The sequence below is a fragment of the Bos javanicus genome, chromosome 9, assembly GCF_032452875.1.
Source record: "Bos javanicus breed banteng chromosome 9, ARS-OSU_banteng_1.0, whole genome shotgun sequence".
NCBI classification, from domain to species: domain Eukaryota; kingdom Metazoa; phylum Chordata; class Mammalia; order Artiodactyla; family Bovidae; genus Bos; species Bos javanicus.
In genome coordinates, this window is record NC_083876.1 from 60669083 (window position 1) to 60694688 (window position 25606).

The window sequence follows — 25606 nt, forward strand, 5'->3', positions numbered from 1 at the left end:
TAAATAAAAGATTATAGGTAATACAGAATATTTCATTAAACTTTGACTGAAAAAAAAAAAATCCAGACAGGTAAGATAGGCACTCTCCTCACCATCAGTTAGGTAAAATGTGAATTTTTAGACTCCCTGATCAGAACTTCAAAAATCTCCCGAGAGTGAAAGGGTAAACTATTTAAAAAAATCATCTGTCAATCCTAAAGCCATACACACATGGCATGAGTCACCTAGGGGTTTTCAGAAGGCTTTTCTGCCATCAGCGATGTCTCCTCAGATGGCTGGTTGGGGCGGGGTGGGGGGCTGGTGGTGGTAAGGGGAGAGCTTAGGAAGTAAAGAATATGGAAGGAGACACACTGCCTTGGGAACTCTATCGGGGCAACAGGAATTTTTACAGCTATTTTAAACTCCAAAACATGTTTGAAGGTATGAGTAAAGTTTCAAACTGTACTCTAAGGGAATTTCCAGGTTTCGCAAAAATATATACTTCCCGCTCAAGCCTCAGAAAGCTCTACAGGGATGAGTCCTTCAATGAGCTTTCAGAAGTTATACCTACAGGAGGCCTGAGCAGCAATGATCTGCCCTACATAGAGAGAGCTCTTGCTTACCCATTCATCTTTGGCAACTGTTCCAATCTAAGAATCCACCTTTCAAGTTACTTGGTTATTTGTACACTAAGCATTACAACCTCAGCTCTAGAATCACAAAAATCTGTGGGCCTTCCATCTCAGCTTTTGATTTATCCACACATCAAGTTCTTTGATAAACACAGGGCATAAGCACTGTGGCTGACTCTAAGAGTTTAAAATACCAAGACAGCATCTGGTCATAGTTGGGGAATCCATTAAGGTATCACAAGTATAATGCTTGCTTCCACAGCACATATAACTAAAATTGGAATGAAACAGAGATTAGCATGACTCCCACGCAAGGATGATAAGCAAATTCTTAAGCAGTGCATATTTTGGGGGGGATTAGCAAATACAAGCTACTATAGATATAAAAGAGATAAACAACAAGGTCTTACTATATAACAAATGGAAGTATATTGAATATCCTGTAATAAATCATAATGGAAATAAATGTGAAAAAGAATATATATGTATGTGTATATGTGTGTGTGTGTATATATATATATCTGAATCATTGGGCTGTACACCAGAAACTAACACATAACATTGTAAATCAAGTACATACTTCAATTAAAAAAAAAAAAAAGATATCACAGATAAAGCACAAAACAGGATTCACAATACCTAATAAGAATGAATGAAGTAATTTCACTCACAAAGCAAACTCCAAATCAACTCACCAGCAAGTGTCTGGTATATTCAGAAGGGAAAAATAAAAAGACTTCCCAACTGTGTTTATAAATAATATACCTTGTATATGATAATATAAATATCAAGTGATTATAGTTTTTCTTTTAGAGACCTCATGGATGAAGCTTAATTGACTAACCTTAGAGTATCAAATTGATTAATAAAGTTGTTGAAACTTTACCTCTTGGGAGAAAAATATTTTAATAAAGGCAATCAATAGCTTTTTAACATAAAGATCTCTTACAAATTGAAACTTTACAAGAAAGTGAATACTTTCCCCAAAAAAAGAATGGACAAGGAATACAAAGGCATTTCACATACACAGAGAAGAAAAATAAAACAAGAGCTAAAAACATATACAAATGTTCAGTTTTCTTCATAATCAAACAATGAAGATATAATTCTTACCTATAAAATTGAATCTAAAATAAAAAATTAAGAGGGAATTAATTCTGGTGGTCCAGTGGTTAGGACTTCAAGTTTCCACTGCCTGGAGCATGTATTTGATCCCTGGTCAAGGAACTAAGATCTCACATGCCACAGTGCAGCCAAAAAGCAAATTTAGAATAGTCCCTAATGACAAGGGGACAAGAAAACAAACTCTCACACATCCCTAGCGAACGTTTCTGGAGGGCAATCTGGCAATATGTGTCAAAGCCTTAAAAATAAAAACAAATGCCTTTTGAATCAGCAATTTCATTTCTCTTCAAGGAAAATAGTGAGATGAGGGAGTTCCCTGGTTAGCCTAACAGTTGGTATTCCAGGCTTTCATTGCCATGAGCCCAGATTCACTCTCTGGTCAGAGAACTGAGATCCCGAAAGCTGCACGGCACAGCCAAATTAAAAAAGAGTGAGATTAACGTACAAAAATATTTACCAAAGCATTTCATGTAAAAGTGACAATCTGGAAGCCACCTAAAGCTTCAGCGTAGTTCTCTTCTAGATATAATGATGTTAAAAAGTGTGGGCAAATGCTCATGATACATTATTTAGGGGAAAAGTTACAAATAACATTGAAAGTATGATCTTAATGTTGTCTACAAAAAAAATATGAGGGTATGTACCAACACAGTAATAGTGGCTACCTATAGGTGGAAGCATTGGAGACGTTTATCTCTTTTTCTGCTAATTTTTACCCTATCTACTTTTCTTTTTTCTTTTTTTGTCTGTGCAGCCTGGTTTGTTGGACCTTAGTTCCCCGATCAGGGATTAAACCTGGGCCCTTGGCAGCGAAAGCGTGGAGTCCTAACCACTGGACCACCAGGGAAGTCCCACTATCTACTTTTCCAATGAATAGGTATTAGTGTTGCTGGCTAAGTAATTTACCCATAACAAAACAGTAAAGTAGATATTATTATTATCCTCAATTTGCATATGAGGAAACTGAGGCACACAGAGGTTACATCACTTGTCTAAGGTCACACAGCTAGTACCTCATAAAACCAGGATTTGTCCTAAATTGCCCTAGCTCCAGACTAGGATCTCTTAACCACTTTGCAATGACACACCTTTAAAAAGTAAATTCAAGTAAAATGTCAGATAATCTATAATTACATGCACTACCAATTCTTAAGGAAAGAGGATATCTTTGTGGGCCAGAATTTTCAGAGCATATTGGGAGACAGGTGGTGAGGCTAGATGTTCTGTCCTGTCTCACCAGGTTGTCCCTTTTTCCTTCAGGTTTTCACTCAAGATTATCTGAAAAGTCATCTACAGTATTTACTCCTCTATCACCATTCTCCCTACCCTTAACACACACACACACACACAAACACCTTGGCTTTTAGGAATAGGAAAGAAATTTTCAAGGAACTGTCATGGTCTGGGAAGGGAACAGAAAAGTGGTACCAAAGTTTGAGATTTTGAGAATGCTGTGTATGTGCGCACACGTGTGTGTGTGTGTGTGTGTGTGTGTGTGTGTGTAGCCCACCAGGCTCTTCTGTCCCTGGGATTCTCCAGGCAAGAATACTGGAGTGGGTTGCCATTTCCTTCTCCAGGGGATCTTCTTCCCAACCCAGGGATCAAACATGCATCTCTTGCATCTCCTGCACTGGCAGGCAGATTCTTTTCCACTGAACCACTTGGGAGTCCCCCAGGTCTCCTGGGTCCCCCAAAAATAACTCCTAGAGGTCTTATAACAGAGTAGGACTTTGCAGTGGGGGCAGGGAGGCCTTCCCATATACAAAAGCCCTTCTGAATCCCCTGTCTCTCATTTATAGAAAAGCTGTAGTCTCCTAGGCCTCCCTGAGTCGCGAAAGAGCAGGATTAAGAAGTTAATAATTAAGATAAGAGAGTCACAGAATCTTCAGTTCCTCCCTGAAGGACATAGATAACAGTGTCTGAGGCACATTCCTCAGTTGCTTTGCAGATACTATAACTGCCACCAGAGGGAAAACACTAACCATGGGATGACCAGACTGTAGCCATGACATATGTTGCTCTGTCTTGAGCAGTACTGAGTCTGTGGCTTGCACAATTCCAAGAATAGGCCTCAAGGAAACAGGAACACATCAACCCTAGGGATGAAGATTAACTGTGCTTAAAATAATCACAGTGACGCTGATTCGACTACGCATGACCAGTTTAGAGATGATCGTCGTTGTTGACTACGCTGTTCTGCACGTATTTGGCACCCTCACTGTCAGTGAGCCCCCCAAAATTCTGCTTTAAAACCTTTTGACCCCTAACTGACAACTGGGAGGTGATTAGGGGGAATGCAAGTCCATCATCTCCCCAGGTGCTGGCTTCCTAAAGAAAGCCTCTTTTTTCACCACCTTTGTCTCTCCAACATTGACTCCAGAGTAACAAGCAAGCTGAACCAGAGTTTGGTCCTGGCTCTGGCTAGTAACAGTCTACCCTAGATGTATTAACTCACAATCCAGCATAAAATAAAGTATTTTTCATTTCCCTCATAAACAAAAATGTATACTAATTTTCCCCTAAGGAAGTTACAAAGTCATTTAGATTGAAGCAATGTCAGTTCTCAGAAAGGTGTTGTTAAAATGCAAGACTCAGACGTCCCTGGTGGGCCAGTGGTAAGACACTATATTTCCACTGCAGAGGGCACAGGTTTGATCCCTCATCAGGGAACTAAGATCCAAGGGCTGCATTCCACGGTCAAAACATAGGAAAAAAAATTTTTTTAATTAAAACACAAAAGACACATGACAAACTATGGTGCATTACGTGTGAATAGGCAAGATTAGAGGACTATTTCCTGTGTATTATGTGACATTCCTGCTCTGGCCTCCAAACAAAAGCCTGACAGATGTAAGTGCTTGTAGATAATATTCTGAGCCATTTAGGACACACTGAGATTTCTGTAAGAGTGCACGGATGATCAAGTTGCAAAGAACTAAAGAAAAGTTTTCTGTGGGTCAGAAGAAAAAATATCACTGATCAATATAAAGCAAGCTCCAGCCATCTGTTGTTCTAAATTAGACACTCGGTCAGGTTACAAAGAAGTGAAGTTCTGCCAATGAAAGTAGGAATTTGGACTACTAGATAAAATATCACCACTAGTGATGAAATTATCTTACTAAAGAACAATGACAGCTTTTCAACTTCAGGGATCAATAATGGTTCTCCTCAGTTACAGTTCATAAAGGAGTATTTTATTCTGCTATCCCAAAGCTTATTAAAGATAAGCCACTATTACTAGAGGACTATGATTTGACACCTAATATAAATTAGATTGACCCATATCTCCAGTACTCTTGCCTGGAAAATCCCATGGATGGAGAAGCCTGGTAGGCTGCAGTCCATGGGGTTGCTAAGCGACTTCATTTTCACTTTCCACTTTCATGCATTGGAGAAGGAAATGGCAACCCACTCCAGTGTTCTTGCCTGGAGAATCCCAGGGACGGGGGAGCCTGGTGGGCTGCCATCTATGGGGTTGCACAGAGTCGGACGCGACTGAAGAGACTTAGCAGCAGCAGCATATCTCCAGTATGTAGATACATATTATCAAACATTTGTTTTGCCAAAGGGAACCTAAAAAAGATTGCCTTACCAAGGAATGAGACTAGTTAATATGAGCTCCTTCAATTATAAAGATTTATCCAAAAACAATTTCTATGAAACCCCAAAGACCTCAAATAACAAAAGCAATCTTGAGCAAAAAGAACAAAGCTAGAGGCTTCCCTGGTGGTCCAGTGGTTAAAAATCTGCCTTGCAATGCAAGGGACACCAGTCTGATCCCCGGTAGCAGAAGATGTGACATGCCTCGGGGCAACTAAGCCCGGGCGCCAACACTACTGAGCCCTCCTGCCTAGAACCCACGCTCTGCAACAAGAGAAACCCCTGCGCACTGCAACTGGAAAAAACCCATGGACAGCGATGAAGACCCAGCAAAGCCAAAAATAAATCATAAATGAAAGAAAAGAATATTTTTTTAAAAGGGCAAGAGATAAAAAGTGTTGGCAAGGATGCAGAGAAAAAGGAACCCCTGCACATTATTGGTGGGAATGTAAACAGCAACAGTCACTATGCAAAACTGTACAGAGGTGCCTCAAAAAAATAAAAATAGAACTATCATACGATCCAGCAATACCACTTCTGTGTATATATCTGAAAGAAACGAAATCAGTATCTCCAAAAGATATTTGTACTCCCATACTCACTGCAGCATTTTCACCATAGCCAAAGTATGCGAGCAACCTAAGTGTCCATTAATGGATAAATCGTTAAAGAAAATACACACAACACACAGTGGAATAAATTTCAGCCTTGAAAAAGGAGGAAATCTTGTTATTTGCAGCATTAATGAACCTGGAGGGCATTATGCTAAGTGAAATGAGTCAGAAAGAGAAACACAAATACTGTGTGATCTCACTTATGCATGGAATCTTAAAACTTTTTAAATTATAAATAAATAGATAAATAGCCAAACTCCTAGAAGAAGAGGTTGCCAGGAGGTAGAGAGTGAAAGCAATAAGGAGAGGTCAGTAAAACGGTACAAACTTTCAGTTATAAGGTGAATAAAGTCTGTGGATCAAATAATGTACATGGTGACTATGGTTGATAACATGTATATTCACTGAGTAATAGGACTTAAACATTCTCACACACAAAAAAGTTAGCATGTAAGGTGATGGATATGGTAATCCTTTCACAGTGTCTATGTATATCAAATCATCATGGTGTACACTTTAAACATCTTACCAAAAAAATAAAGTACAATACCACAACGAAGCTAAAGAAAAAAAAGAAAAAAAGAAAAAAGAGGTGGAGGTAGACAAAATGCCTTATAATGTTAATACTGGTTTCTGATTGAAGAAAGCTTACTGAATCACAATATCATACACCTAAAGCTAATGTAATATTGTAAAACAACTATACTTCAATTAAAAAAAGAAAAGAAAAACATAATCATTTTTTACATTTCTTGGCAGAAAAAAAGAAAGCTTATGAAACACCTCCCCTATCTCCTCTCCCAACAAAGACCCCACTAACAGGAGAGAAAGAGAATAAAGATAAGACACATTAAAGAACAGATCATGGGTGTGTGCTGAGTCACTTCAGTTGAGTCCAACTCTCTGCGACCCTATGGACTGTAGTCCACCAGGCTCCTCTGTCCAAGGGAGTCTCCGGGCAAGAATACTGGAGTGGGTTGCCACGCCCTCCTCCAGGGGATCTTTCTGACCCTGGGATTGAACTCGCCTCTCTTACATCTCCTGCATCACAGGTGGGTTCTCTACCAGGAGCACCAACTGGAAGGCCAGGAATAGAACACGGAGTGGCCAAAAGCAAAGGAGAGATTTCCACAGGTATGGAAGTCGGAAAGCCAGGGGAAAAGCAGTGACCGCTGTATAGGGGGAGGGGAAGAAGCCTCAGCTCGGTGTTTACAGAGGGGGACACTTGTTGAGGTTTGGGACTTAGAACCACTTGGTACTGGAGTGGACACAAACCCAAATTGGGGAGAAACTGAAAGACTACATACAGTTGTATGTGGTTAGCGGTGCCGCATTCGCTCTGATTCATGATGACCTCTGTCTCAACGATTTTAGTACTAAAACCTAAGCACATCCACAGAAGCACTCAGGGGAATCTTTCCGGGACTGAGGTGAGGGCAGAGGGAAGACGCACAGGTCCTGGCCAGGCCCCGCCCACAAGCTCTCATCAATGGGCAGTGAGCGCACTACTCGGCTTTCTCTACCAGCCGCTTTTACTCCGCTAAGGTTTCTTTCTGCCTTTATTTCATGTCCAGTTAAACGGTTTTGACCCAAAATGGCTTACAGAGATATAGAAGTGATGACAGTAAAGGTGCTGCAAAAGTGCCTGAGGCACCGTGGAGAAGACAAAGAATGAAATTTAAGACCAGCACGTAGTCAGGAGCTGGTGGAGGTATCTTTTACACACCACAGGGAAGACTAGATGGTGTCTGCAAGAATTTGTGACTTCAGGGAGTATCCTGCCAAGAACGTATCCAAAGGAATTATGCGTAACCACTTTGTTTCACTGGTGGCTCAGATGGTAAGGAGTCTACCTGTAGTGGGAGACCCAGGGTCAATCCCTGGGTTGGGAAGATCCCCTGGAGAAGGAAATGGCAACCCACTCCAGAATTCGTGCCTGGAAAATCCCATGGGCGGAGGAGCCTGGTGGGCTACAGTCCATGGGGTCGCAAAGAGTCGGACACAACTGAGCCACTTCACTTTACACTTTACTTTATCCTGTTTATGCTGATTCATTTAGCCCTGTCATTTCTCAATTGCATGTTGAGCTTAAAGGGTGGGTCATGATTACAAAGAGTCAATGCCCCAACTCCAGGTACAGAACACTGTCAAACATCTACTCTCACAAGATGGGATACAAGGAGTTTCCTTCAAATTTTCTCATTTTTTATGAAATATTTGACACATATAAAAGATTATGTAATATATTTAATATATATAAGGAATAAAGATCATAATAAAACTCATTTCCTAATTTTAAAAACAGGACACAACCAATGACAATATTCTTTATGTTCCACTCCAAGCATATCCCTAAAGTGTAAGCACTATTTAAACATTGTGTTTTGTTTCTTTTGCCTTTATGATGGTTTTGCCACATAATGTATACAAATTGCCACTGCTGCTGCTGCTGCTGCTAAGTCACTTCAGTCGTGTCCAACTCTGTGCGACCCCAGAGACGGCAGCCCACCAGGCTCCCCCGTCCCTGGGATTCTCCAGGCAGGAACACTGGAGTGGGTTGCCATTTCCTTCTCCAATGCATGAAAGTGAAAACTGAAAGTGAAGTCACTCAGTCGTGTCTGACTCTTAGCGACTCCATGGACTGCAGCCTACCAGGCTCCTCCATCCATGGGAGTTTCCAGGCAAGAGTAATGGAGCGGGGTGCCATTGCCTTCTCCAAATTGCCACTAAATGTATATAAAAAAAAAACAACCTGAATTAGTATCCTCAGAGATTAAAGAATTATAGAAGAAGCTAAAATGAAAAAATAATTAAAGAACGTAAGAGATTTCTTGGAAATAAAACTATTATTGACAAAAAAATTTTTTTAATTCAATAGAAGGAATGAAAGTAAGGTTTAAAAATCTACCAAGAAATACAACCAAAAGACAGAGACAGAAATAGAGACAGAAGAATTTAGCAAAAAGAGTCTCAATTCAATAGGTCTTTTCCATATCAGAAGTTTTAAAAAAAGAAAACAGATTAAGAAGAAAGGTGAATTATCAAAGAAATGATGGAAGAAAATTTCCCAGAAGTGAAGGGCATGAGTCTCTGTATTGAATGGGACAAGCACTCTGCACAACGAATAGGAAAAACCAATTACATCAAGTGGTTGACGTTTCAAAATTATCCAGATTCATTAGCTGGAGAAGAAAGTGAAGTGAAAGTCTCTCAGTTGTGTCTGATTCTTTGCAACCCCATGGACTGTAGTCCATGGGATTCTCCAGACCAGACTACTGGAGTGGGTAGCCATTCCCTTCTCCAGGGGATCTTCCCAACCCAGGGATCAAACCCAGGTTTCCTGCATTGCAGGCAGATTCTTTACCAGCTGAACCACCAGGCAAGCCCAGATAGAGAAGAAAAGATCATTTTAAAAAGACAATAAGATCCATTTCCTTTTCTCTTCTTCCACACCCCTCTGGAATGGATTTGATATATAACTTATAACCATTTGAAGATGTGCAAAAGCAGGTGTCCAATCAATTACACTAAAAGCTTCAAGTAAAGGTTAGAAGTAAACAAGGTGCAATTTATTGCTAATGTTAAGTAGTGGGATTTGGTGAGTTTATAAAGCACTAAAATAAAGTTAGAAGCTACAGCTATAAATAAAAGCTAGTCTTGGAAGGGATCGATGTTCTTCACTTTTCTAGTCCTGTTTCCCCAAAGTTGAAAGACCTTATGTTTATATTTTGTGAAGCAAGATACTGAAAACTAAAAACTCATCTTGGTGGTCAATACATTGAGTGCCTGTGTACTTTTCTGTGTTTTAAAATATCTCTACAAATAATTAAAAGGTTCAAATAACAAAAGAGCAAACGGAAGAGTCTGTTGTAGGAATTGCCCAAAGACTACCTTTTTTTGTTCGATTCCACAGACCTTATTCTATCTCTAAATCAAAATGCTGCATATGAAATAGGAAAGACAGACGTGTGGAGCCCACTCCAATCAGGACTTCAGAGTACTGGTATTTCATAAGCAGTTTAGTCATCATAATGAGTCTCTGTGGTTCTATAGCCTACAAGTGCTTTTAGCCTTTACCGGGCAGTCAGTTCACTCCAGGTCTTTACCTCGTAGCACAGAGACATCTTTGTTACTAAGGCAGACAGACATAAGCCAACAGGGAGCTTGTATTACATGTCTAGAAAGAACTGTTCATTATTCACCCATCTCTGCCACAGATAAATTTCAATAACCTTGATTCTGCAAAACAGCCTGATCCCAAATGAACACAAACACTGCAAACTTCTTTCACTGTATTTTTGAAACTAGCAACCAATCACTTCTAATGAGCCTGTAGAGTGAGGTGGAATACACATATATTAGTTCTTAGTTTTATTTTTATGATATTAATTGTATGGAACTCAGTGTGACAACTACTCAATTTATCAGACAAACTTCCAGGGGTATAAAGATTCAATAACATCATTTCTAATACTGTACTCACAAGAGTCTATACTGGATACTGCTCTCATTTCTGCAGCTGTGTGAAGTCCTGTAAGAGAGTCAAACTATAACACCTTAAGGTGCTTAGACTATTATCATATTTTAACAATGTTCTTAATTTTTCTTTATGAATGAACCCAAAACATCTTTATTTAACACATACTGAATTACGAGTGAATATGGGTTATTAAAAAAATTTTAATCCTATGTGGTATTTATACAATGGAATATTACTCAACAATAAAAGAATGTATGGTTGTAACTGTTGCTTCTTGACCTGCATACAGGTTTCTCAGGAGACAGGTAAGGTGGTCTGGTACACCTGTCTCTTTAAGAATTTTCCACAGTTTGTTGTGATCCACACAGTCAAAGGCTTTCGAGTAGCCAATGAAGCAGATGTTTTCTGGAATTCCCTTACTTTCTCTATGATCCAACAAATGTTGGATCTTGGTTCATGTACTGCTGAAGCCTAGCTTGAAGGATTTTGAGCATAACCTTACTAGCATGCAAAATAAGTGCAACTGTATGGTAGTTTAAACATTCTTTGGCACTGCCCTTTTTCCTTTGGGACTGGAATGAAAACTGATCTTTTCCAGTCCTGTGGCCAATGCTGAGTTTTCTTGAGTAAGCACTTTAACAGTATTATCTTTTAAGATTTTAAATAGCTCAGCTGCAATTCCATCACTTCCACTTGCTTCGTTTGTTGTGATGCTTCCTAAAGCCCACTTGACTTCACACTCCAGGATGTCCGTCTATGGGTGAGTGACCACACCATCATGGTTATCTGGTCATTAAGACCTTTTCTGTATCGTTCTCCTATGTATTCTTGCCACCTCTTCTTAATTTCTTCTGCTTCTTTTAGGTCCTTAGCGTTTCTGTCCTTTATTGTGCCCATCCTTGCATGAAATGTTCCCTTGGTATCTCTAATTTTCTTGAAGAGATCTCTAGTCTTTACCATTCTGTTGTTTTCCTCTATTTCTTTGCATTGTTCACTTAAGAAGGCTTTCTTATCTCTCCTTGCTCTTCTCTGGAACTCTGCATTCAGTTGAGCATATCTTTCCCTTTCTCCTTTGCCTTTCACTTCTCTTCTTTCCTCAGCCATTTGTAAATTTTAAAGCATTAGCATTTGCTTTATATCTGGACATAAGTTGATTTAATAAAGGCATGAATCTCATACTTCATACCACAAAATCACTTAGTATATATATATAACTATATATTGTTCTACAAACAGCACATAATAAAAACTGTAGCACAAATTTATAACCTTTTATAAGTCATTTCATCTCACACCAATTTTATTCTCTCCTATCAACTGATACACTCTCCACACTACTCATCTTCACCCATGTTCAACTTGCTGCTTCTTCTTTATAGTCTTCCTGCTTCTTAGCACATGCTCTTCTGTCATTTCTAGTAAAATATCCTACTTCACATAAAGGCTTATGTGATATTTGAAACTCCCACATTTTAGAGTTTAGGATTCATCAATTAAGATAAGTATCTCAGGGGACTTTCCAAGTGGTCCATGCTGCCAATATAGGGGGCCAGGGCTCCCCCTAGTCAGAGATCTAAGATCCCACAGGCCACACATGGTGGCCAAAATATTAAAAAGTTTAAAAAAAATTTTTTTTAAAAACCAGTATCTCAAGTTGAAGAAAAATCTACTAATAGATGTATTTGGATAATGGTTTTAGACAAACATAAAAACTGAGAATAAAATGTTATCTTGAAAACTCTTAAAAATATTAACTCATTAAGCACAAAGTAGACATTTAGTAATGTTTAACTTTGATGACATGCCTTGTAAGATATGCAAGCATTTGAAAGGTACTGATTTGCAAACAGGTTTCCCAAAAAGATGACATTTATCCAACTTATGGCAGCCAGTCCCCAAGATCCATAGCTCCTATATCCATGCCCTTGTGGAATCCTCTTCAACAATGAATCAAGACTGGATCCATGCGACCCATAGAACATGGTGAAGATGACAATCCACTGCAGCTTCTGTCTAGATCCCTTGGATTACTCACTCAGGGGGACATCAGCTTCCACGCTGTGAGGACATTCAAGCAGCCACACAGCAAGAACTGAGGGCTCCCACCAACACGCCATCCCCAACATGCCAGCCAAGTGAGCGAGCATCTTAAAGTAGATCCTCCTTGCCCCAAATTCTCAGATGACGATAGCCCCAGCTACATCTGTCTGCAGTCTTACTGAGAGACCAGAGTCAGAACTTCTCGGCTGAGTCACTCTCTAATTCCTGACTGACAGACTTTGAGAGACAATCAATAATTATTGCTGTTTTAATCTGCCAGGTTTTAGGGTGATTTGTTATAGAGCCTTAGTAACTAGAATGTAACCTAGGCCTAATCTTCAGTGCTGTCCTTCATGAGTGATCTTGACTCTTGATGAAAAATGTATGTGATTATGGTTCATGATTTATGTAACCAGCAGTCAAGAAGCCCATAAGATAAGTAGTAAAGATTCTGATAGATAGCAGTAAAGAAAAGAAAGGAGTAGCATATGTGATGGGCTGAATTGTGTTCCCCACAAAATTCACATGAAGCTCTAACTCCCCATACTAAGGAGGTGGCTGCAATTGGAGACACGGCCTTTAACAAGGTAATTAACTTAAAACAAGGCCATGGAGGCAGGCCCTAATAGGACACCATTAGGTAGGACACCAACAGGACTGGTGTCCTTATAAGAAGACAAAGAAACACCAGGAGTTCACATGGACAGAAAAAAAAAATATGTGAAGACACAGCAAGAAGGCAGCCATCTGCAAGCCAAGGAGAGAGGCCTCAGGGGACACCAGATCTGCAAACACCTTGATCTGAGACATCCAGCCTCTAGAACTGTGAGAAAAGAAATTTCTGTTGTTTAAGCTACTCAGCCTTTGGTTGTTATGGCAGCCCTGACAAACTAATACAGAGGGGAAACTGAAAGTGTTCGTCGCTCAGCCACGTCTGACTCTTTTGCAACCCCCTGGACTATAGCCCACCAGGTTCCTCTGTCCATGGAATTCTCCAGGCAAGAATACTGAGTGGGTTGCCATTCCCTTCTCCAGGGATCTTCCAGACCCAGGGATCGAACCTAGGTCTCCCACATTGTGGGCAGTCTTTACCGTCTGAACCAACAGGGAAGGCCCCCAGAGGAGAAACCCATGGATTAAAAAGAAAAAAAGACTTAGAGAACATAACAAAAGCATTTTAAGGAACAATACTAAATCACAGTACCTAAAGATGTACACTTGGATAACAGAGGTACAAAAAAACACAAGGAAGTGATTACTATAACAAATAATCCAGGCAGCCTACACTTTACACGTGTAGGCTGCCTATACATTCTAACATTCACTATTTCAGGCCCCACAGATTAAATTATACCAGTCCTCTAACAACACAGTTCCAATCTCACTTACCACCATATATTAACTTTGAGAAACTGCATGAGGTACCAATTTCACTAACAGCTCTCCGGTCTACAAATCACTATGTAATTAACAGAAGTGCATCACAATTAGTGACCAACCGCATCACATCTTTCCAAGTCTGCCTGATTGGTCACTGGTCATTTGTTACTCAGTTCACACAGACAACAAACCATGTAACAGTGTTGTCTCCTTGTCTCCCAGTGAAAACTCCACCTAATAGCTTACCAAAATGAACTATTAAAAGAGGGAATCAGCCAACAAAGAAGAAAGTGAAGCCAAGAAATGAAAAGTGGTAACATCGGAAGTGAAATTTGAATGGAATAGGACAGAGTCACAAAATAAATGGCTGACCAGGGTAAGTTGACACAGCTACCACCTGAAGACTCCAGGTGTGAAGCCAGAGGAACTGGCTTCTGATCACCATAAATTAAGCAAGTGTGGAGATGAAAGGATGAAGAAATGACGGTGCAAAAACTTCGCATGAACGGAACTCCTGCAAACACTTCACGACACTGAAAGCGCAAACGATAAAATATTAGAAACTGATCCAAACTTCGACAGGAGCATGAAAGTTAATCAAGGCATAGAAAAGATGCTTGTTGTAGATGCAAACTAATATACAGAGGATGGATAAACAAGATCCTACTGCAGAGCACAGGGAACTATGTTCAATATCCTGTGATAAGCCATAATGGGAAAGAGTATGACAAAGAATGTATACACATATATACATGTGTATATAGGGCTTCCCCGGAAAAGGCAATGGCACCCCACTCCAGCACTCTTGCCTGGAAAATCCCATGGACTGAGGAGCCTGGTAGGCTGCAGTCCATGGGGTTGCTAAGAGTCAGACACGACTGAGCGACTTCACTTTCACTTTTCACTTTCATGCATTGAAGAAGGAAATGGCAACCCACTCCAGTGCTCTTGCCTGGAGAATCCCAGGGAAGACGGAGCCTAGTGGGCTGCCGTCTATGGGGTCGCACAGAGTCAGACACGACTGAAGTGACTTAGCAGCAGCAGCGGCAGCATTGGACTTCCCGGTAGCTCAGACAGTAAAGAATCTGCCTGCAACGCAGGAGGCCTGGGTTTGATCCCTGGGTTGGAAAGATCCCCTGGAGAAGGGAATGGCTACCCACTCCAGTATTCTTGCCTGGAGAATCCCATGGACAGAGGAGTCTGTATATGTTTGCATGTATAACTGAGTTCCTTTGCTGTCAGAGAAATTAACACAACATTGTAAATAAACTATACATCAATAAAAAAAATTCTGAAAAGTTGCCTGTTCTGTACCATAAGTTATAGTATGGGAAAAGGCAAACCAAACTACTTTTGATAAGATTTTACAAAGAAAATAAAAGTCTAATATTCAATGTTGCTAATGTTTTAAATTACAGTGTACCAAATTTTGGTATTTTTAAATTTCCCTATACAATTGTAACAGACAGTAAAATAGTTTTTAATGTTTTGGCCAAACATTTAAAGGTCCTACTAAAATAGAAATTTTCCCCACTGATTATTAAGATAGCCTATCAGGGTTTCCTTGGTGGCTCAGATGGTAAAGAATCTGCCTACAATGGAGGAAACCCAGCTTTGATCCCTGGGTTAGGAAGATCCCCTGGAGAAGGAAATGGCAACCCACTCCAGTATTCTTGCCTGGAGAATCCCATGGACAGAGGAGCGTGGAGGGCTATAGTCCATGGGATTGCAAAGAGTCAGACACGACTGAACAAATAACACTAGGGATCAGGGTTTCAGCATGCTCTATTTCCTTTATAGCACCACAGCTCAGGCAAGGGTGTCCTGTAGTTAATTTGGAGGGAGAGAGGGAGTTATGATTGAGATGCAGCCCAAGGAGGGGCTTCTGGAGTGACTGGCAAAGTTTGATTTCCTGACTAGAGTGGCTGTTATAAAGGTATTTGGCTGATAATAATTTATTAAGGTGAAAAATGTTTTTGTGACTCAAACCCATAGGGGCAGGGGACTAGTGAATGAGGACCCATCTGAAGCACTGGGCCATTGGTCACCTTTCTAAAAGAAAAGAAAAGCCACAGAAGTAAGAAGGTGACTTGGCAGAAGGCACAAAGGCTTTGGTCAGACGTGAAACTGGAACCTAAGCGTCCTGGCAGCCAGGTCGCACTCTTCTCTTTAAAGCCTGCCAGTCTCCCACGAAGCAGACTTCTCCTGAAGTGCATCTGTACTGTCCATTCCCAGGAGAGGTCATTCAGCCAGGTATGAATGTGGAGGCCTGGGGCTTTAAGATACATTACCTAATGCTAATCAGAAAGAAAAAGACAAATACGTAAGAAGGCGGAAAGTCATTGACTTTAAAATTTTTCTTCCTGAATTATTGTTTAGGTGGAGATTAGGCTTTGCAGAGATCAGTAAAACAGTTTGGCCTCCCTAAACCTAGGGCAACAATACACTCAAACTTAATGAGTGCCATTTATTCTGTGGGGCTGAGACAGTGCTGCTGTGGATTTATGGTGTCTGGTTGTTGCTTAGTCACTAAGTCGTATCCGACTCTTTTGCAACCCCATGAACCATAGCCCACCAGGCTCCTGTATCCATAGGACTTCTCAGGCAAGAATACTGGAGTGGGTTACCATTTCCTTCTCTAGGGGATCTTCCCAACCCAAGGATTGAACCTGTGTCTCCTGCATTGGCAGGCAGGTTCTTTACCAATAAGCCACCAGGGAAGGCCATGGTATCTGGTTAGGTTATAATCAATACTTGGCCATTCCTTTCATTTTTTTTTAATTAAACAAAAATTTTTATTTTATATTGGAGTATAGTTGATTAACAATGATGTGTTAGTTACAGGTGTAGAGCACATTCAGTTATACCTGTACAAGCATCCATTCTTTTTCATCTTTCCTTTTAGATTGATTACTATAACACAGAATTTTTCCCCTCATTTAAATACCCTAACAGCCCCTGACATTTCTTTTTTCATGCAAAATCCATCATGGCTTTTATCAGCTTACTGATTTGGGGAATATGTTTTCTCTCCACTGTATGCACAACTTTTATTTGTGCATAACAAAAAGTATGCCTTATATAACTGAGATATCAACCTCCATCCAGTTTAGCTGGCTAGTAAATTCAGAGCAAATACTCCAAGTCTCTTAAGATTTACCTGCTTACCCTCAAAGTTAATGTCTCTGACATTAAGGGAATTCCAAAGGCAGGGGGAGAGAGAGGCGTAATAAGAAAGTGCACAGACATCCTGGGGCAAAATCTGGTAGAGTATTTCATGTTCTATTTTTAGATGCACAAAAGCATGGTCACTTTTAACACAGCCAGTCAGTTATAACCACAGTGTTAGTGTTTATGAGTCATTAAATACCAAGGGAAGAATTTAAATTTGTGAATTCTGGATTTAAAAAGACAGAAATGCACTAAGCATCAAGACAGTTAGCTTTTGGTATATCAGAATAATCAATTTTTAAAGACGGAAGCCTTATTTTTTTTTTCAAAATGGCCTTTTCTCAAGAGCTTAGTAATAGGAAGGAAAGAAATTCTGGTATGGAGAGAGAAATTAAACCTGTTGCATATTTTGTAGGGAAGAAAAGGAATGATCTAACATTATCATTTTAATAAAAATAGAAGGTGGCTATTTACTTAGCAACCTTTTGAGAATCTTATTCCTCTATGGTATTCCTACGTTCTAGGCTCCCTTAAAGAGGGTATATTTTGAATGATTAGTAATTCTGATCATATAGTAAATATCCCAAGTCTAAGGGAACTCATTATTGAAAGGAACCTTTGATAATCTTACACAGGATTCTTTAAATCCTTATTAGCATATGTTTTTGAGCGAAGTTTCCCAAGATTTCTCCCAACAGGAAGGTATCTAATTAGCTGCAAGTCCCTCATTGGATGATAAAGTGTTTACTTTTCTTATATTTCAAAGTACAAAATACCCTGGCTTACATCCAATCAACCATCCAGGATTTATTTCAGCAGGGAGCAAAGATGAAAAATGTTTCAAGGCACCTGACCCTCAGTTTTAAAACTGCTTTTGAATAGCAACACAGCTCTACTCATATTAAATATTGATAGTGCGAGGTTCTTTGAGTCCTCAAGTTTTTATTTTTCTGGTTTTTGTTTTTGGAGGTTTTTTTGAGGGGGGGGGTCCTCACTTTTTCCCATATGGTATAAAAACCCAACAGGTACCAGGGGATTTTGCTATTATTCATGACTGGCTTTACAGCTCTTTACTGTACTAAGTTTTTGAACAGCAAATGGAGGAAAACAAAGGCTTCAGTGAGCAAGCCGTTCATTAAGTATCAGGTAACCTAGGACAATACATTCTGGAGATTAAGGAAATTATAAATAATTAAATAAGCATCCGTTCCTAAAGCACCTATAAAACACCTGCACTTAGGTTCTTCCTCTCATGCTAACTTCTTCTGCTACTTTTATTTTGATTTTAAAAAGAGCTAACCCAGGGATTTAATGCTAATTTTAGCCTTAATTTGTTCCCTTTTAGCATCAAGAGGCATACGGAGCTCCAATGTAAACCAGTCACTTTTTCTGAAGCCCCAGTGCCAACGTCCCTATCATTATTTCTATTTGGAAGCAAGGCACCAGATGGCTGTATAGGTGCGGTCAGGCAGTGAATGATTTGATTTCTATGATAAGCCCACGGCCGGGTCTCTCTGCACGTGTTCAGAATGCTGATGACTAATGCCACTGGGCATTCCCCTCTCGGTTCCAAGCTCTCCTATCTAGCAGGCAAGGCTTCAGTTCTGGGGTAAGTCAAGAAGCATATTTGGAGCTACCAGAGAAACTATTTTTAGGGACCCAAAGACAAGTTGCCACAAGGGTCTGAGTTACTTAAGGTCCTCCATCAAAATCTGGGGTGCTTGTTACGCATGCATCTCCCTGGATCTGCTGAATCAGGACCCCGAAGAATCAGGGTGGACATCATTGAACTGTAATAGAGTTCCCAGATGATTCTTACGCATGGTGAGCTGAAAACGGACTGATCTAAAGACTGGAAGACAGACTAGCAGATTGGTAACTAGAAGATCAATTGAGTCACTTACGTGAGATCACTTAAAATCTACTTGAGATTCCAGATAGGTAGGTTTTATTATCCCCACTATGATGGTAAACTGTGGGCCAGAGATTAAGTAAATCCTAACTAGGATTCCCTTCTCCAGGGGATCTTCCCAACCCAGGGATTGAACCCAGGTCTCCTGCATTGCAGGAAGATTCTTCACAGTCTGAGCCACCAGGAAAGCCCATAGAAGCAGAGTCACCTCAAACCAAGTTATACTGATTTTTAAAGTATTTTATTTTTACTTATTTATTTATTTGGCTGCTTGGGTCTTAGTTGTGGCATGCACGATCTTCTAGCTATCTTTAGTGGTGACATAGGAAATCTTAATAGAAGCATGTGGGATCTATTTCCCCGACCAGGGATGGAACCAAGTCCCCACGCATTGGGAGTTCAAGGTCTTAGCCAGTGGACCACCAAGGAAGTCCCCCAAATTATACTAATTTAAGTCTAGTGAAAGGGTTAGCAAACTTATTGTAAAGGGATAGTAAATAAATACATTACATGTTGTGGGTCATGCGGTCTCTACGACAATTACTCAACTCTGCCAGTATAGTGTGAAGCAGCCACAGACGGGATGGAAATCAAGGGATATGGCTATGTTCTAAAAAATTTTACAAAACAGGGAGTAGGCTAGACTTGGCCCATGGCTATAGTTTGCTGACCTTTGGTCTGCTGCTGCTACTGCTAAGTCGCTTCAGTCATGTCCGACTCTGTGTGACCCCATAGACGGCAGCCCACCAGGCTCCTCCATCCCTGGGATTCTCCAGGTAAGAACACTGGAGTGGGCTGCCATTTCCTTCTCCAATGCATGAAAGTGAAAAGTGAAAGTGAAGTCGCTCAGTCGTGTCCGACTCTTAGCGACCCCATGGATTGCAGCCTAACAGGCTCCTCCGTCCATGGGATTTTCCAAGCAAGAGTACTGGAGTGGGGTGCCATTGCTTTCTCCGTCCTTTGGTTTAGTACATCTTTAATTCCAACATGGCACCATAAAATATAATTTTTTTAAAATTAGGTTGATATTAATTCCTCATTTAAATGCTTTCTTCTCTGCAATCACCCTCTATTTTTTCAGTCTTTTAACTTTATTGAGGCTTTCAATGGCTAAGTCAAAAATCTCTTTGGGTAAATGCCACATTATATTTGAAAATATGTGGGTTATTTTCAAATATCTCTTGATACTGATTTCTAACAAAATTTCACAGTGCTAAGAGAACAGACTCTGTATGATTTCAATACCTTTAGATCATGAAATTTTTGCACCTTGTTTTATGCCCTGGATATGTTCCAGTGTCTCCTGGTTTATAGTCTATGGGAACTTGAATAGAATTTGTATCCTACTGTTGTGTAAAAATTATATAAATCTTAATTATGTTGAATTGGTTTGTGGTGCTTCTAGGTCTACTATATCCTTCTACTTTTCTGTCTATTCATCCTACTAATTTTTGAGAGTTTGATATTGAAACTCCAACTAAAAATCTTTATCTACTTAAAAAATAATTGTAATATATAGTGGAACTATATGTTACTTTGTTCTGTATTTTCCAAGTCGCCCGTAAATGTATTATCATACTATCATAATTTAATTCTTTTAGTTTTATTTATGTATTTAACTGCACTGGGTCTTAGTTTTGTCATGTGGGATCTAGTTCCCTGAGCAGGCATCGAATCCCAGCCCCCTGCATTGGGAGAGTGGAGTCTGAGTCTCTGGACCACCAAGGAAGTCCCATACTTTCATAATTTAAAAAAGAAAATTATGCAAAAAAATTAGGACCTAAAAGGTGGTAAATATTACTTATTGGCACCGCTTCCTTAAGTAAAACAGCCCAATCCCAACTACAAACAGATAAATGAAACGTTACTACAGGCAGACCTCAAAGACACTGTGGATTTGGTTCCAGACCACTCAATAAACTAAATATGCAATAAAGCAAGTCACAACAGTCTTTTGGCTTCTTAGTATACATAAAAGTTATGTTTATACTACTCTGTAGTCTATTTAGTGTGCTATAGCATTAGGCAATGGCAACCCACTCCAGTACTCTTGCCTGGAGAATCCCAGGGACAGAGGAGCCTAGTGGGCTGCCGTCTATGGGGTCACACAGAGTCGGACACGACTGAAGCAACTTAGCAGCAGCAGCAGCAGCATTATGACTTAAAAATATACATATGTTAATTTTAACTATTTATTTAAAAAGTTTAAAATATTTTATTGCCAAAAAATGCTTATCATCATCTGAGTCTTCAATGAGTCATGATCTTTTTGCAATAGTAACATCAAAGACCACTGACCACACATCATCATAATAATGAAAAAATTTGAAATATTGTAAGAATTACCAACATGTGACATAGAGACACAAAGTGAGCAAATGCCACTGGAAAAATGGTGTCAATGAACTTGCTCAATACAGGGTTGCCACACACCTTCAATTTGTAAAAAAAAATGCAGTATATGTGAAGCACAATAAAGCAAAGAGCAATGAAACAAGATATGCCCATATGCCCGTATAGTTGGTGTAACTACTAAGTTGTGGACCACTTTCTCTATGACTCCAAGTAGGTACTGGGGTCTTTCACATGATATTTTATTAATCCCTCAATATGCTCCATTTCTAGCTTTCAGATGCTGGATATAGTCAAATGGCACCCTCCAAGGCACAAAATAGTTTCAAGTAAATAAATACGGCCAAATCTTACAACTTTAGTTTCCATTATATTGTCACGCTGCTTATTTACATCAAGCCAAATGCCAGGCTGGATGAATCACAGGCTGGAATCAAGACTGCTGGGAGAAATATCAACAACCTCAGATATGCAAATGATACCACTCTCATGGCAGAAAGTGAAGAGGAACTAAAGAGACTCTTAATGAGGGTGAAAGAGGAGAATGAAAAAGCTGCTTAAAACTCAACATTCAAAAAACTAAGATCATGGCATCTGGTCCCATCACTTCATGGCAAATAGAAGGGGGAAACGTGGAAGCAGGGACAGATTTTATTTTCTTGGGCTTCAAAATCACTGCGGACAGTAACTACAGTCATGAAATTAAAAGACACTTGCTCCTTGGAAGGAAAGCTATGACAAACTTAGCATATTAAAAAGCAAAGACATCACTTTGCTGACAAAGGTCTGTATAATCAAAACTATGTTTTTTCCACTTACTACTAGTCATGTATGGATGTGAGAGTTGGGCCATAAACAAAGCTGAGTGCTGAAGAATTGATGTTTTCAAACTGTGGTGCTGGAGAAGACTCTTGAGAGTCCCTTAGACTGGAAGATCAAACCAATTAATCCTAAAGAAAATCAACCCTGAATATTCATTGGAAGGACTGATCCTTTGGCTACCTGATGCGAAGAGCTGACTCACTGGAAAAGACCCTGATGCTAGGAAAGACTGAAGGCAAGAGGATGAGATGAACTCAACCAACTCAGTGGAGATGAATTTGAGCAAACTCCAGGGTATAGTGGAGGACAGAGAAGCCTGGTGTGCAGTCCAGGGGGTTCCAAAGAATCAGACATGACTTAGTGACTAAACAACAACAACAAATAGCAAATAAGTAAAAGCTGCACTTAATTTATGACTGTGTAATATATCACATGGTGAAGACTGCTTTTTTTTGAAGAGGAAAATTTTCATACTTGCCTATTGCCAGCAGCTGGAAGTAAATTATTACAAGAAAATTCGTGAACCCAATGAGACATGCATATTCTTGTTCTTGGCTAATCTTCCTCTGTTCCATCTTTCTCAAATGTGCAATTCTCTAGGGAGTTGGATGACTCTGAATAAACAAAATACACTTCATTCCCTAATAAATGTATGAAACTAAATGGTTTAATCCTATTTCTATTTACTCAAGAATTATGACAAAATTGTTTCCTGTAGGAAGGTCTTACCCACACCTTACACTACAAAAACATAACACTTTATATATAGCTGTTTGGAAAGTGAGAAATAAATCATATGAAGCAGTTACACTGAACTGACCAGTTAAAGACTAGCATGTTAATATAAAAGATGGCTACTTAGCCATCAACGAGCTCTGTTCCCCTTTTAAAGTATATCACTATTGCTCAGAAGCAGCTGTCCACCAAGGCACATATATTTCCCAGCCTCCATAAATTGAGGTGGGGATTTGAGCTGGTTCTGGCCAATGGAATGTGAGTAGAAGTAATGTTTTTACTTGCTGGTGGAGGGAGTTATTCTGGTATGACTTTCCCACCCTCTCTTCACCCCTGTAGTGAACTGGAAATCACCTTGTTCATGACGGTATAACAAGATGGAAGGACCCTTTATCTGCGAATCACTTGAAGAAGAGCTAACCAGGAGAGCTGCCGAACCAGGAATAACCTATTTGGACTTCAGGTTAGATGGAAGTAAACTTTTACTGGCTTAAGCCACTGAGATTTGGAAACATTTGTTACAGGAGTTAGCCTACTCTAACAGAATATACTTGAGTTGAATAAATGAGTCAAGTCACGATTTATTGAAGGATTTCTAAGATGAATGCAAAGATTAGAGAATCACATGTATAAGAAAAACTTGCAAGTTACAGTTTTTCCCATTTGTGCAATCCATTTATATGAGTTAAAAACCAGTCTGAATGACTGGGGAGTTCTCTTTATTAAATAAATTCTGATACCTAACATCTTTTATAACAATTCAGTTCAGTTCAGTTCAGTCGCTCAGTCGTGTTGCGACCCCATGAATCGCAGCACGCCAGGATTGCAACAGTTCACCTAAACCACTGGATACTCCACAAGGTAGAATGTATTGTATGATACGTTTATAATACATTTGTAACACAAAGTGTAGTGTAAACCAGAAAACAATCTGAAAATTAAATTTGCATGCCCCAGGGCAGAATCTACTGAACATCAGTCATTCAGAACCACTTCCTGAGTTTTCCATAGCTGTGTACCTCAAGTATTATTTTCTTCCTATTTTTCCAGCATCACTGACTCAATGGACATGAGTTTGAGCAAATTCTGGGAGACAGTGAAGGACAGCGAAGCCTGCTGCTGCTGCTAAGTCACTTCAGTTGTGTCCGACTCTGTGCGACCCCATAGACGGCAGCCCACCAGGCTCCTCTGGTGTGCTGTCATTCATGAGGTCGCAAAGAGTCAGACATGACTTAGCAACTGAACAATGACAATTTCTCCAGAGAGTCTGAATCCCACTCAGTCCCACTCAGTTCCACTTCTGCCCACTGGAGACTTGAAGATGGTTTACTCTGGGGCCACTTGAGGATCCTGGAGTTTGTAGGACACAGGAGAGAATGGCTGGAGACTCAGGGAAAAGAACTATTTAGGCTTCTCCCAGGTTTGAACAGAAAGAAAGCCTCTGGAGCCTGGTAAGGGGAAAGATAACACCAGAAAACTGAAAGGGGCTAAGACACCCAAGTGAAAAAGCTTGTTATAGGGTGGGAAGAGCTCTATAAATTCTATTTAAATTATATTTTCTTGTAGTGCTTACTATTTTGGGGTTAGGGAATCATTTGAGAATATAACGAAAGTTATGGAATGTTTCCCCTTTCATATATACAAATGAGCATTAAGTACTCACACCTAAATTCTAGAAGCTGTCAGAGCCTTTGCAGTCCATCGGTCCTGAACCTCAGGTTAAGAATCCCTAGTTTGTTGTTGTTGTTTAGTCTCTAAGTCATGTTCAACTCTTTGTAGCCTCTGGACTCTTACCTGCCAGGCCCCTCTCTCCATGGAATTCTCCAGGCAACTGGAATGAGTTGCCATTTCCTTCTCCAGGGAATCTTCCCGACCCAGGGATTGAACCCTGGTCTCCTGTATTGGCAAGTAGATACGTTACTGCTGAGCCATCAGGGAAGCCCAGGAATCCCTATTATAGTGGGAGATTTAAAAGCTTCTCCTCAGGTTGATACAGCAATCTACTAATAAATAATGCAGACTCTTCGCTATGCAAGAGAGAACACAGCTATTACTTCATCTCTTCTCCTATGACTGGGGATAAGGAGGAGGAAAGAAAGAGAGGTAATGTCACTCTCTGGGTTTCCTGGCCATCCTGCACTGTCCCTAACCTCTATGCTTTGGTGTGGTACAGCAGTGGGGCACCATCAATGGGATATTTGTTTCTTATTTTCTTTTTTAAACTTTATTTTGAGAGAATTCTCTGGTGGTCCAAGGTTAGGACTCTGTGTTTCCACAGCAACAGGCACCGGTTCCATCCCTGGTCAGGGAACTAAGATCCTGCATGCTGGGTGGCATAGCCACAAAAAAGAAAATAGAAGAAAAAACCTTATTTTGAAACAATATTACTTTCTCACATAAGTTGCAAAAAAAAAATAGTACATGAACCTCAAAGACATGACAGTAAGTAAAATAAGCCACACACAAAAGAAAAAACACTGTATGATTCTACTTATATAATGCATCTAGAGTAGTCAAATTGACAGAGAAAGAAAGTAGAACAGTGGTTACCAGGTGTCTGGGGGAGATGAGATTGGGGAGTTATTGTTAAGTGGGTACCCGGTTTCAGTTCAGGATGATGAAAGTCTCTACAGACCGATGGTGGTGATGGTTACACAACACTGAGATTGAAACTGATGCCACTGAACTGCGTATTTAAAATACTACTGAAATGGTGAGTTTCATGTCATGTACATCACCATAAAAAATAGTACAGAGAGTGCCC

The 25606-nt window shown here is 39.9% G+C and overlaps 1 protein-coding gene, 1 long non-coding RNA gene and 1 pseudogene across 2 annotated transcripts in view; 2 read left to right on the forward strand and 1 right to left on the reverse strand.

The window, feature by feature from the left end:
- Positions 1-25606, reverse strand: part of ANKRD6 (ankyrin repeat domain 6) — a 182501-nt gene that overhangs the window by 147667 nt on the left and 9228 nt on the right. The window lies entirely within an intron of this gene.
- Positions 862-961, forward strand: LOC133254504 (U6 spliceosomal RNA; annotated as a pseudogene).
- Positions 13814-19415, forward strand: LOC133253964 (uncharacterized). The gene is made up of 3 exons (XR_009738515.1): positions 13814-14226; positions 15846-16103; positions 18367-19415. It is a non-coding gene; the product is annotated as an uncharacterized LOC133253964 (long non-coding RNA).